We start from the raw sequence: 14,115 nt of genomic DNA on the forward strand, positions 1-14,115 counted from the left end.
ACCCCAAACAATGGGAACATGAGCTGTGATTCCTCTTAGTTATCAATACATAAACGTATGCTTTGGATTTGCATTCTGACAAGAACATATGTGATTAAAAAATTAACTTTAAAGTCTTACCTACCACGTTAACATTATTTAAAGATGTTCATTTTATAACAACTCTGTGAAATTCACAACAAATAACTATTTAGATAAATAATACTTTAGGGGGTAAAATGATTCATGACCACCATATTTCTTTCTACAAAATTCTCTACATAAGTAATCAAGGTGGTAACCAAGTGACACGTTTTCTTCTAGTTTTTTTTTTATTTTTCTGAGTTTAGACTATTAATAATAGAGCAACACTAATTTTTAAAACAAAACTGTATTACTCCACAATCTGTTTAACTCTAATGTTACCACCCCAATAAATTCTGAAATTTTCACTTAATAATTTTCCACGAAAAATGTGCTAAGAGAAAGATGATGGTCAAGGGACATTAAAATATCCTGTATTAGGGAGTGACCTGTGGGAATGTGAAACACAATTAGCTAATGAAATACCAAAACAAACAAACAAAAAAATTGTTTATCAATTCATTTAACCAGGAACCCTGCCACTAAATACAGTCACACAATTTCACTTGACTATGATTCCATTAAATTACACAACATTTTAGGTTGCTTTGTAGTTCTTATTTTTTCCTGACTAAACCACATTACTATTGAACTGTCTTGTACCCAATACAAAACTTACTAGTAAAACACCCAATTTCCCTTATCTATTTGGTTTAACCTCAACATTTTCACTTTGTTCTTGACCACACCCAGCAATAACAGACGTGGTATTACCACTGGAAGAAAATTTACATTAAATTATTTTCCAGTCCCCTACATCAAGGGTACTGGTTCACACTGAAAATTCTGACACACTAACTTGTATCAGTCATCTTGTTCCATTCACTATGAAATCTAGCAAACCAACAAGTTCATCCGCATATTTTCCTACCTCTTTCCCTAACGAATTTTTAAATTACAGTAAAATGGTTTGAGATTGCTCAGAATTTACTTTCTTTTACCATAGCAAGGCAAAAAGACAGTGTATCACAGAAATGATACGTAGTTTTAAAAGTACTAAGCAATTTATCATAACATCTAAAAAAGATAATTACTGGGGGGAGGGTATAGCTCAATTGGTAGAGTGTTTGCTTAGCATGCATGAGGTCCTGGGTTCAATTCCCAGTAACTCCATTAAAAAATAAATAAACCTAATAACCTCTCTCACAAAAACAAAACAAAAATACAAAAAATAAATCTCTTAAAAAATAAAAAAGACAACTACCAAGTTTATCTTTCCTATAAAGATCAGATTTTTTGTTGTTGTTGTTCATCAGGTTTATCACTTTATTACTTTAGGTTCAACTGTATTCAACATTTCATTTTAAAAATAAGCAATAAAAATAAGAACACAAAGAACTTCATACCATATATTCAAATTTTATCACCGATTTGCTTAATCAGAACACTGATTAGCACTGGTGAAGCCACAGCCATCACGCTGTTGTAATAATGACAGTGGAGGTAAATTTGGACTGGAAAGTTAACTTCATGTTTATACTTGTACCAGCATGAAGTCTCTGTACCAGCTGAGAAACACCCATACAACCCATGCAAAGACTCTGCTCAAGCACTAATTAACATTCAACTTTTACCTTTTACAAAAGTGAGTTTAGGACAACTGAGTTCATTTCTTTATCTACAAAGCATTCAACTAGAAACTAGCTCACTTTGCATTGTTGTTTTTCTCATATTGAAGAAGTCATTTATCATCAGCAATGTGCCTGGTCCAGTTCTAGGCTCACTACAGTACGTCGAATTTGGATCCCTAGAATCCCCAAAAGTAGTCATTTTCATCTCCACTTCAGAGATAGGAACACTGAGCCTCAGTGGTACGAGGTGCAGTGGGGACAGGAACTCAGGTCTCCCTGACTCTTGCCCTACAGCCCACTGCCTGCTGAGTTTATTTAAAAAAAAAAAAAAAAAGTTCTGTTAAATGGCTTAAAGCAAACAGAACAATAAGAACAACTTTCACGGTGAAGTTCAGTTAGAGCAAAGCAAATCTCTCTTAATAAAGAGAAAACCATACTTTAGTTTGCTATAGTTAATTTTTAAGTAAATTGGTAAGTTTGCCATAGTTAATTATACAGGTATAGCACACATTCTATAGACATTTTCTAAAGTAAGGTGTTTCTAAGTGAAATTTGAATGAAAAGAAATATTTTAAACCACATACAACACTCTCAAGTAAAGGAATCTTGACTGAACAGGAAAATGATTTTATAATTGAAAAAATCTACCACCTACTTTGTTTCATAAGCTTAAACTTTGTCATGTTTTCTTAACACAGGAATATTGTTTTTATTGATTACTTTTAAAATCTCACTCCATTAATTGATAAAAAGTATCAATTATATCTCAATAAAGCTGAAATAAAGTTTTTTTAAAAGTAATTATTATTATAAAGAAAAAATGCATCACACAAGCTGTAGTGTTCTTGTATTCTTGTATTGCATATTAAAAACCACAAATAAATGCAATTTTTAAAAACAAAGCCTTTCTGATATTGCTAGGAGTTTAAATTGGTTCAAACCTTTCTGGAAATGTTCTAAAATCAACTGTGGTGATGATTACACAATTCTATGAATATACTAAAAACCACTGCATTATACATTTTAAAGGGGCGAACTGTATGGTATGTAAATTATTTCTCAACAAAACTATTATTAAGAAAAACTTTCTGGAGAGCAAATTCGGAATACGTGTCAAAAGCTTTCGTTATTCTACTTCTAGGAATTTATTGTAATGAAATCATCACAGTCATACAATTTTTTAATATGAAATAATGTTCATCAAGTTATAACACCTAAAAATTGCAAACCGCCTAAAATACCATCAATAGTATGATGGTAAATGGATATGGCACACCTATACAATGAAATTACATGTTGATTTTTAAAATCACATTGCTCAAAAAATTTATTTCACAATAAAGCAGGTTACAAAATAATATTATGTACAATTTCAATTTATAAAAAGAAATACACAAATGTGTGAGAAAAACACTGGAAGGATACAGAACAACATGTTAATTGTGGTAACTGCCAATCGGTAGGATTTCAGGTGATTTTAATCTTCTTTACATCTTACTGGTTTCAATTTCTCTACAATAAACAACCCTTTCATAACTTGAACATAATGTTATTTTTAAACTAGTAGCCACTTAGGAAAGTACAAATTTCCCATTAAAAAATAAAAACTAATAGGGCTATCAGCGTTTCTTAGGAGTACTGTGTATGCAGACGTATGCAGATGTGTGTAATATCTTAACCTCAATACCCTAATTCTATCACCCAATAAAATAAATTCTAATGACCAAGGCTTAATTGTACAGGTGATAACAATACTGAAAGCATGAGATGACCATAAGTATATTAACTCTATACACAAAGCCAAGTTACCTAATTTAGGTTGAAATAACTATATCAAATCATGTTCGTTTCCACATTTAGGAAAACTCAACATATATGTTCATTTCAAGATTTTAAATAATGTCTCATCCTTGCAGGAAATAACAATTAGCAAGGGATATATGTAACCTTCACCTAGAATAAAAAAGAACAGCATTCTATAGGAATTCTAGGATACAGCAAAGTATGACATGGTTTCTCACTACAATCAAACATGACATAGTATATTCTAATGTATTTGGATCCTGCAGAGATCATGAAAAACACAGCTTAAAATAACAAAATTAAAATAAACAAAGGCTTTAATTTATGTATGCAAATACGTTATCAAAATGCCCTCAAAGTTCACACTGCAGAGTTTTATGCAAATAGTTTGTATTCATCAGAGAGTCAGAGGGGAAAAAAATTCACTTTTTCTGCTATCAAAATCCTTGAAAGTCAACATGCAACCTTTCCATACATATAAGAAAATACTCTAGAAAGCCAGGGAAGCGCATTAAAGTAGGCTTATCCAGTTAAACAAGAAATGTGGTTCACCTAGCCAAGATGCAGACAAGGTAGGAATCAAGAGGCACCAGGATGAAGAGTCAACACAGACGGCCACTGCTGACGACTTCAGGTTAATACTTTATAAAATGGTTACCTTAATGTGAAAGCAAGAGTCAAGCTAGTTTTTGTAAATAAGATACTTAAGCTAGGAGATTACTGACATAGGCAAATCCGACATTTTCCAAGCAAAAGTCACTGTTAAGAGTTTGCACATAGATCTAAAATCAATAGTCACTGAATCCTACCAAAAAGGGCAACAGAGATGAGCTCTGAATAAACAACTTGGTATAAAATTGCATGATCCTTTAGGATTCAACATTATTTTTTGTTTCACATTCATTAATAAAACACCAAGATTTCAAATCACTAAGTGATTACCCTAAATGTTAGGAAAACTGTCTAATTGTCTAGATAACCCTTTGGATAACAACAGATGATTCAGTTTACATGTGCAGACCCCTCACGGTTATTAGTTTTTCAGCTTACTTTTCAGTTGTTATCCCTGAAGTCCAACTACTACCAAGGCAATAACCAGTTAAACCAATCAGGCTGTCCCTGTAGCCTTTCTTAAAGGGCTTATTACCTGGGTGGTGACTACGTGATGTTCACTTCCTAATTATTTGTTTATACTGTATGTTTAGGTTTTATGCTCTTTTCTTTATATGCATGTTTTACAACTTAAAAGTTTTAAAAATGCACTTTAAGGGTTTTATTGTTTGTTTTCTATGTACAGCTTTCTTAAGACTCCACAGCTGAGAGATGTTAGTATAACACAAGAAAGGGGGAGGGTATACAACTCAGTGGTAGAGCACGTGCTTAGCGTGCACATTAAAATAAATAAATAAACCTAATTAACCCCTCCAAATTAAAAAAAAAGTATATAGCACAAGACTCACGAGACACAGTACTGTCTTTGGTTATGACCAAAACGCCACTAGGCAAGCCTCCAGATGAGATTCTTAATCTTCTGAATCTCAAATCAACTTGATAAGCTAAATTTTGTTTTGCCCACTTAAATCCCAGGAAGCCACATACTGCTTAAATTTAAAATACCTACTTATTTGAGTTCAATGGTTCTTGTGCCTTGCAACTTCACATACACACATAAAAAGATCAAGTTACTGTGTGGGAATTCTATCAAACATCTCAGAAGGTGTCATGTAAGTGCAAGTATTATTAGATAATAATACTCATATATATATAGTTAAAATGGAAACTATATGTATATAAATTTCCTCAATTTCCTATTCACTTTCTCCTCAATACAGTCCTAAATCTGGATAAAAAAAAGGGAACCTATTAGAAAAAAGAATTCTCAATTTAGATCAGTCAATGATGACACAGATCCACATCCACAATTTAACATAAATCAAGAATCATTTACCAAAGAGCTTTTCAAATTCAAAATCTTGTTAATAAGCAGATGTACTTCAGGAGTAACAACACACATCCATCTAGCAAAAATCCAACATTCTCCAAATTGCAAAATTTTAAACAAGACTTTTCCTTCTTTTCATCCCACCCTGGACCGGTACGACATAATACAGGAATGTTTAAAAGTACTTTCAAGGTCAGCAGTAAAAAACAAAACAAAAACAAAGTTCAAAACAAAACAAAAAACCTCTGAGCACTGAAAAAACGTGTTAGGTAGTCGCAGCATAATCAACTTCTCAGATTTACCTTTATTAATATTTATTACAAGATCAGCCTGCAGAAATGAAGTTCACCATTCATTTAAAAACTCAAAGGCAGAACATGTTGTTTATTAACAAAGAAATAAATCAGTTGCTCTTTCAAAAAAAAAACTAGACTCTTTGTTCTGGTAAAATTGAAAACAGCATTGCATCAAGAAACAGATTTCATAGATAGACACCAAATTCTAAAACTTTTAAAAGTTTTAATGATTTTAATTTTTTAAGTGTCTATAAAACAGACTTTCTGTTTTAAAAGAACTCAATGAATAAGTATCATTGTTATTAATTATCTTCTTGATAGTAAAAAAGTAAAATAAAAAATTAAAATAATCAATGGTGCCTAAGGATTTTTTTAAAAAAAAATTGTTTTCAATTAGGTATTTTTAGCTCATTTTTTAAAACTTACCAGTGTCTCACTTTTCTTTCCAAGTTCTTTTCCAGGACCATGATGGATGGATCTCTTATTTTTTTCATTTCACCGTTACCTTATTTCATTGATGATTTTATTAAAACAGGAAAATTCCTGCCAAAACCACTTCATTACCCAAAACATAAATTTCAAGGTACCTGGACAAGATTCGTTTATGCATGTAATAATCTTTTGCATATATGCTATATGAACCACATGGCGAACGAAGTATGGAAAAGAGAAGAGCCTTTGCCTCCTTGTACCTGAATCCTCTTGCACCCATTACACTAAGCAAGCCTTGAGTGTCCCCCTCCCCTTGAGCACTGACAATACACTTCCACAATAATGAAGGAATGTGATGGGAGTATAAAGAGCCAGGTTACACCAATGCCATGGACTGAACTTCTCTAGGCTGCAGTGAATCCTCTTCTAAAATAAAGTAGTTAGATTACATCTCTTGTATTTAAGTAGGCTGTTAGGAACCTAATTCAGCACTGGCTACATTACTTATAATAGCAAAAACATGTTAACAACTTAATGTTACTATTAACCAATCTTCCAAACAATGGAATACTATACAACCCTTAAAAAGCTGTAGGTCTGTATGTAGTTATTTAAAGGATGTCCCAGGTAGTCCACTAAAACAAGAAAGCAAAGTGCAAAGAGTATCACCCAATTTGTACGTATTTTAAGACAGATGTACATATATATGTTCAAAAACTTTCTAGGGGGACACATAAGAATCTTCAAAATGGTTATCAGTGGCGAATAGTGTACTAACTTTAAAAAAAACTCTTATAGCTTTTTATAATATTTGGGGGGAAATTAAATAATGAACATGTATTATTTTTACCAATTTTTAAAAGAAACGAAAGAAAAGGTTGGCTGATCCAGGTTTTATAATTGGGAAAGACTTGGGTTCACATACTGGCTTTGCTATTTACCATCTGTATGATGTTAATAAATTATTTAACCTCAATTTCTCCATCTGTGAAAAGAAGTTAATAGTACTAACCCTACATAATTGTTGGCAGAATAAAAGGAAATTACATAAGACACTCAGCATAGCACACTGTAAAAGGACAACTATCAGCAGCTATTACTATGATTATTATAAATATTATTATAAACTCCAGAAACTGAGTCTATTTAGAATCAGACAATTGACTCAAAGCATTGACGATTCATTCACCGATGACCAATCTCAAAGGCAACTAATTTCCTTTACTCAAAACTCAATCTGATCAGTATTAACAAAGAGCACATCTATTAACTTAAAGATTAAAAAAAAAAAAAAGCTATCACAGGTAGCAGGTGAGCTGATGGATATGGTAATCAGAGCAACGTCTGGGTTTTAATTAAGTACCATCTAACTAGAATAGCCTTCTTCATTATATGGATACCCATCCAAGAAGCCAGAATACTCTTTGACAGCTGGGCAGGGGACCCTTCTCTTTACAAAATGCTGAATACACAGGAATATTGCCCCTTTTTAAAAAGTAATTCAAGTTTTCAACCTGAGTTTTTTTCTTATTTTAATAGACAACAATTTCTCATTTTCCTAAAAATGGCTGGCACTGACAGTTCATTTACAAATTAATTACAAATAACATGTCAATCAAGTGAGAGCTATAAAAATGAAATCCCCATAAAAACAAATTCAAAAAAGCATCCTGAATGGCTTTTCTGAATGGAAATTTTCTTCACAAGATTTTTAAAAATTCAGGCTGAGTATTATCAAGTCAAAATACCCCTAGTTGTAAGTCTGGCCTCTATACTAAAAGTATTCTCAGAAGGTGAGTGCTAACAATATTCAATTTTATTTTTCCAACAGACTAAGAATATCCCAAAATTCTATATAAAACTTGAAACGATGATGCATTAAGATAGATTAAATAATATGCAGTATAAGTGGTTTGAGTCCATCATATTACAATTTTAACAGGCCTTCCTGGTATTAGAAAACAGTTTCAATATCAATGTGATGGACTGAAGTTTGGATTACCCCTATTACAATTATAAAACAAAAACGAAAGGTCACGCAAGACAATCCTTTTCAATATGGAAATGAAACAGGCTCTACTTAATTTATCTACCATAAGTTTGTTAGTATTTAAACCTTTAGAACAGTAACTATTTCAAATCACGTAAGTAGATACATTTGAATACATTAAAGAGTTACTGTAGCTTTCCTGAGAGTGACCTGAAGTTCCCACCAAAAAAAAAACAAAAAAAAAAACCAAAACCCCAAAAACCTGGCATCTGAATGATGCTCCAAGCCCTGCATGCCTGCTTCATAGATCATTACACTGTGCTGAACTGACATTTGGAGACTATTGAGCTAGATACATGAAACCAAAGGGAAAGGATGGGTGAGTTTCTTAAAAAAAGAAAAAAGAAAAGAAAAAAAAGAAAACACTTCTTAACACACCCATCACCCATAAGCAAGAGCTATCACAAACACCATTTGAAAAGACACATTTTTAATTTTTCAACATTCAAAATAGAGCAAGCAGGTAACCTACCACAGCAGATTTCCCTACCCATTCTCTCCCCCACACAGTGCTTTGCCAAGAGCACAAACCCAAGTAAAATAAGCGAGGCAATTTCCTTGTTTACTTAAAGAATTGCAGAAAACATGCTGACTGCTTCCGAGGCTTCTGAAACAAATGCATTTTCAACATTTAAAAGACTTTTCATGATCACGTTTGAAACAACAGAGTAGTAATGATTCCTTCAGCTAGTAAAAAAATACAGTTTTAACTTTATAAAAAGGGTTAAATTTTACTCTGCAGCTCATTAGCATGCCTTGTTTGCAACCAGAAGGAAGAGGGAAGAGGGGGGAAGCAGCAAAACACACAAGATGGAAAACATTATTACCTCTTTCGGTGGTTATGAATAATTTTAAATGACCCCAAGATGTATGGGAAGAGTTCATGAATAAGAAAGAAAGAGGTTTAACAATCTGAACTGGCCCCTTCCAGATTCATACTGATGTCGGGAGAGAAAAAGGAATTTATTTACACTGCAGTGCCTGGCAGCAAACATGGCTGCCCCTGCCCCCTTTAAATCGGAATAGTCTTCACTCCCTCACCAAAACCATCAAATTATGGCCATGTCTCTCCCTGTCTTGCTACCATTACATTAACACATCTCCTCCTCCCTCAAAGCAGTAAAACCCACACCTCCCCATTTCACAACATCATAACCACCAGCTTCTCTATTCTCTAGCCTTGAAAGAAAAGGCATAGAATACACACAAATATAGAGACAAAAGGCTTTCCCTTCCTTACACTTTAACACTCCGCTTCCCCTTCTTTTCCTCCCACTCTGTGACGCTTGGTCCACAGTTCTCATCCTTCTCAATATTCAGCTAATTTCCTTCCCTATCCCAAGCCTGGGTCTTCCAGTTTCCTGAGTCTATTTCCTATCTCCCTCCTGCATCCTATCTCAGTCCTTTCTCATCCCTTTTTCCTAATCCACCTCCCCCCCCCCACTTCCATTCCCTCGTGCTTCCCTTGAGGCCCCATTTCTCCATCAAATTCTATCTCCTTCCTCCAGACTCTTCTAGTTCCCACACTCCACCCCCAAACCTGCCTATTTGTCAGTATGCCCAGGTCTCTAATCTCCAAACCTAACTCTTCTCCTCGCTCCCTGCCCCTCCCCCGTTCCATCTTTATCCCCGCCCCCATCCCACCTCTACTCCCAATTCCCAGCTCAGCGCCACTCCATCTCTCATCCCAATCCGACCTCCCCTGCCCCACCTCCTAATCCCCTCCACACCCCCCACCTTGCCCCATCCTTCTAGACACCCCTCGAATCCTTTCAGGCCACCCGCTAGCCCTCCCATCCCTAAGGTCTCTCTCCCTACCCTGGTCCCATTCCTCGATCGCCCCCTCCTCAGCCCTTCCTTCCAGTACACACACACTCACACACACACTCACATGCATTCACTTTACCTTCAGTTTGTTCCATTCTAACCCCCCGGCCGTGTCAGTACGATCACAGGAGAGACACGGAGGCCCGGAGCGGGGCTGGGGTGCGGGCAGCCGCCGGGGCCGCGGGGGGAGGAGACGGAACCAAGCTAGGCCGCATGAAATCCCCGGGCTAAATTTCCCCCGCGCCGGACGCCTCTGCCATGGCGGCCGGCACCGAGGAGGGCCACGGCCGGGCCGGGCCGGGCGCGCGGCGAGAGGAGGAAGGCTGTGAGGCGGGGTGGGCAGGGGAGCCGGAGGGATGGGGGTCGCCGCGCAGCTGCAGCTGCCAGAGACGAGCCTGGGGCTGGCGGCCGGGCCGGGGCAGCAGGGTCCTCGGGACTCGACTCGGCCTCGCACGCCTCTCCGCGGCGACCAGTGGACAGTCCCCCTCGGCCTCCACCGCCGTCCTGGCCGCCGCCGCCGCCGCCGCCGCCCGCTCCCGCCGCCGCCGCCGCCGCCGCCGCCGCCGCCGCCGCCGCCGTCTCCGCCGCCGCTGCGCACAAAGCCCCCCCCAACCTCGACTCTCGGGACGCCGCCGCAGCCGCCGCCAAATCCTCAGCCGCTCATTGGCCGCTGGCCGCGGCGCCTGCCGGGAAATGCAGTCCCGGGCTCGGGGTGCAGGGGGCGAAAGGAGGAAGAGGCTCATCAGCGGGAGGAGAGAAGGGGCGGGGGCAGAGCCAGAAACGACAGCAGCAGGGCAGAGTCTAGACGAGAAGTGAGACCGCAGGCGATAAAGGCAGGGAGACTGGAAGGCACGATGCGGAGGGGAGTGAAAAACAAAACAAAACTAGAAGGCAGGTTAGAGGTGGGACCTGTGAAGCCAAATTGTGCTGGTGCATGTTCCTTGATGCTGGTGAAACAACAGCACGTGTGAATCACCAGATGGGACTCCTCGGGGTGACACTGCGATGCCATCCCTAGACGTTAGACATACCCTACAGACGGGCGCCTGGTTAAGATGACCGGGAAAGGGGACCCCTGTTTCTGTGCCTCCCTGGCTGTCTCCTGCCGGACAGCTGTCAGAGGGGGCGCTCCCTGTTCCCCGCAGCTCTGGGTCTGGAAGCCGCGGCAGCGATTTCAGACCGGAGCCTTGGGGGACAGTCTCCCATGGCAGGCTCCTCGGATGCCTCCCTGGCAGGCCCCGAGTCCCGCACGCCTTCCTCCTGCTCGCCCTGCGGGCCCGGGGGCTTGTGGGTAACGGGGGGTCGGCAGCGCCGCCCGCACCCCGACCCGGAGGGACCTGGCGGGCTCCGGGACCGTCACGTGCCAGGGCCTCCGCTGCTCGCTGCCAGACCTTCGCTTCGAGGAACGTGAGGGAGTTTGTCCTGGACAGAGCTCACTCGCGCAAGAATGAGAGGAGGAAGCGGCAGTCAAAATTCTCTGCAACCCCACATCCCTCCCCATCCTAGGAAATTTGTGTGAAACAATAGAAGGTCCCAGGTGTGTGACACAGGAAACTAGCCTTGCAGGAGTGTGCCGATTGGGGGATATTTCCTGGGGCCTGGTGATAATGACTTAGGACGTTGCAGCACAGACACATTAGGTACACAGGAAACCCACGCAGCGATCAGATGAGGAAACCAATACTCCGTTCTGAGAATAATAAAGTCATATCACCACTAGACGTTACACTCTCCATCAACGTAACAGTGCTGCATCTATTTGGTACCCTTACGGGCAACTCCTGCTATCTTTATCTTTAAATACCACTAAAAAGGGAAATTAAAAGATTCCTACAGATCAATTATTTTTATGATTACTAATTATGCATTCTTTTAAAAAAAAAGCATAACCCTGTTAATAATACTAAGGATGATATTCAGAATTGTATTCCCTATTACTAGAATCATTAACTATTTCTAAACCTATGCTTGTGTGGTTCCTATGCTTGTGGTATCAAAAGTTAAAGGAATCAACAAAAGCACATTGTGTTGGTTTTAAACGTCTTTTTAGAACACAGGTCTCCAATGTGGGCCACCTGAGCTAATTACAGTTTAACTCTATCTCCTGGTAAAAGAGGTTAAATTGATCTTTTTTTCTTTCCTTCTTTCCTATGATCTTTTATACCTCCATTCTTCTTTTCCACCTTCCTGCATCCTCCTTGCGTTGTTGATAAGCCATTTCCTTGGACTGACACCTGGATTTTCTTCTTGAGGAGGATGTGGTAAATTACTCCCAAGGACTTTATTTTAACCTGCTTCTAAAGCTATGCTAACAAGAGTTTAAAATGAAAGTTATGTGAAGTAGATACATAGTCTCTTCCTACATAACATACACATGTTATTAATAATATTTCATTTGGAGCTGTATTTAGGGGAATGGCCATTTAAAAATAATAATTCACATTTTTAGCATCTAACATCTTATGGGGTTCAGAACATGCTTTCTCTTCTTCATAGAAAATGAGCAAACAGTTCATTAAGACAGCAGTCTAACACAATTTTCAGGGCCAGGGTTAGGGAGGAAAAAACTGTTTTTCTCTTTTGAAGATTATATCAAAAAACTCACGGCATGATAAATCACTTATCCTGAGCGTCAAAAAATCTCTAGGCCTGAAAACGGGAGAAAGCAGGAATTGCTTTGAACCAATGGATTCCAATAAGTAAGATTCTTAATCCTTAATTTTTAAAAATACAATTGCTGACATATGGCCATGGTAGAAAATCTAGCTCATCTTTCAAATACTGAGCTTGAAATCGTTCATCTGGTTTATGAATACTTAATGATTTTCACTGTGCCTGGTTATAAATGAATACAATGCATGAGTAAGAATATTTCTCGGTATAAAATGTCTCCCAGGGAACTGAGAGGAATATTTTTGCATCTTTTATGATCTTTTCCAGAAAAGTACATGTACATGATAGTGCAGTGATTAATTTATGAAATTAAGATGAAAATTATACCTACCTAGCCGTTTAAAGCTCAAAATTTACCATCGGGAATTTTCAGGGAAGGAAAGGTAAAGAAGGCAAAGCTTTGTAGATTTTGTTAATTCTAGTAAACATACAATGTGAAGTGAAGCCTTTATGTGGAAAGTTGGGCATCAGACATGCACAAAGGGCCCTCTAGTGGCCAAACTGAAAAGTTTTTCCTATTTAACATAGTTGATCCGTTTAGTTATTTGCTGAAAAATGCTTTGTGGATTAAAGCAGTCTACATTTTTTAAAAAATGAAACTTTATACCCGCCATCTTTCATTCTTACAAATGTGCAGCCCAGGTGAGTAAGGTCTGCGGTCAGTCACTTGTTAAGAGAAGTATTCTCCGTGTAAAGGAGATTCCTTGCGGTCTGGTGTTCGTTAAAGTAGAGCCGCCAAAATTTTTGTTTTCCTTCTAGAGCCAGATAAAGTGGATGGGTAGAGATAACTGGTAAGCGAGAACATTTCTAGATCTTTCACGGTTCCACGATGGCTCAGTTCCCCATCCTAGGAACTGAAGTGCCTCCATACCTGCACTGCCAGTGACACTGCACAGCTAATACAAAAGACATTTTAAATGTTATTTGAGATTTCTACACGAACTACTGATCATAAACAGTATCTGTTAAGAGAACATTTTTAAGGCAATGTTCTTGAGTGGAATTCAAATTTTCGTATGAAGATTTCACAGCATTCCAGTTTGGGCCCCGGAGATAGGAGGGGAATGTTTTTCTTACCATTCCCGCCCTTTCTGCCACTCCGTCCCCACAGCTTTCCCCGCCACCTCCCCGCAGCTGTGTAGTTGGGAGGGGAGGGGGATATATCAAAGTGATGTAATTCCTGACTCCGAGATGGTTACCATGGCAACTATCAGGCACATTACACTGTAGGTAGAGTAAGAGCTTCTTTAATCCAGCCTTCAAGGAAGGTTTTTTTCTGGAGGTGGGGGGCAGAGGGGGTGAGTCCACAGCCTATAGAAAGTGAATAGGCAGAAAAACGTCAGTGTTGAGCCTCCCCCACCTCCCACCCAGTGTAGACACTCCTTAAGCTAAACCCAG

General features: G+C 38.7%; 1 protein-coding gene across 4 annotated transcripts in view; it reads right to left on the reverse strand.

Annotated features, from left to right (window-relative positions):
* The window catches only part of NSD3 (nuclear receptor binding SET domain protein 3), a 92,108-nt gene extending 81,507 nt beyond the window's left edge, over positions 1–10,601 (reverse strand). The window contains exon 1 of one of the 4 annotated variants that reach the window (XM_010946244.3): positions 10,124–10,601. The gene's annotated coding sequence lies outside the window, so the exon portion shown is untranslated. The remainder of the gene's footprint in view (positions 1–10,123) is intronic. The other 3 variants (XM_045509932.2, XM_045509926.2, XM_045509943.2) reach the window with 3 other exon arrangements.
* Positions 10,602–14,115: the final 3,514 nt, after the last annotated feature.

The sequence above is a fragment of the Camelus bactrianus genome, chromosome 26 (assembly GCF_048773025.1).
Source record: "Camelus bactrianus isolate YW-2024 breed Bactrian camel chromosome 26, ASM4877302v1, whole genome shotgun sequence".
NCBI lineage: Eukaryota > Metazoa > Chordata > Mammalia > Artiodactyla > Camelidae > Camelus > Camelus bactrianus.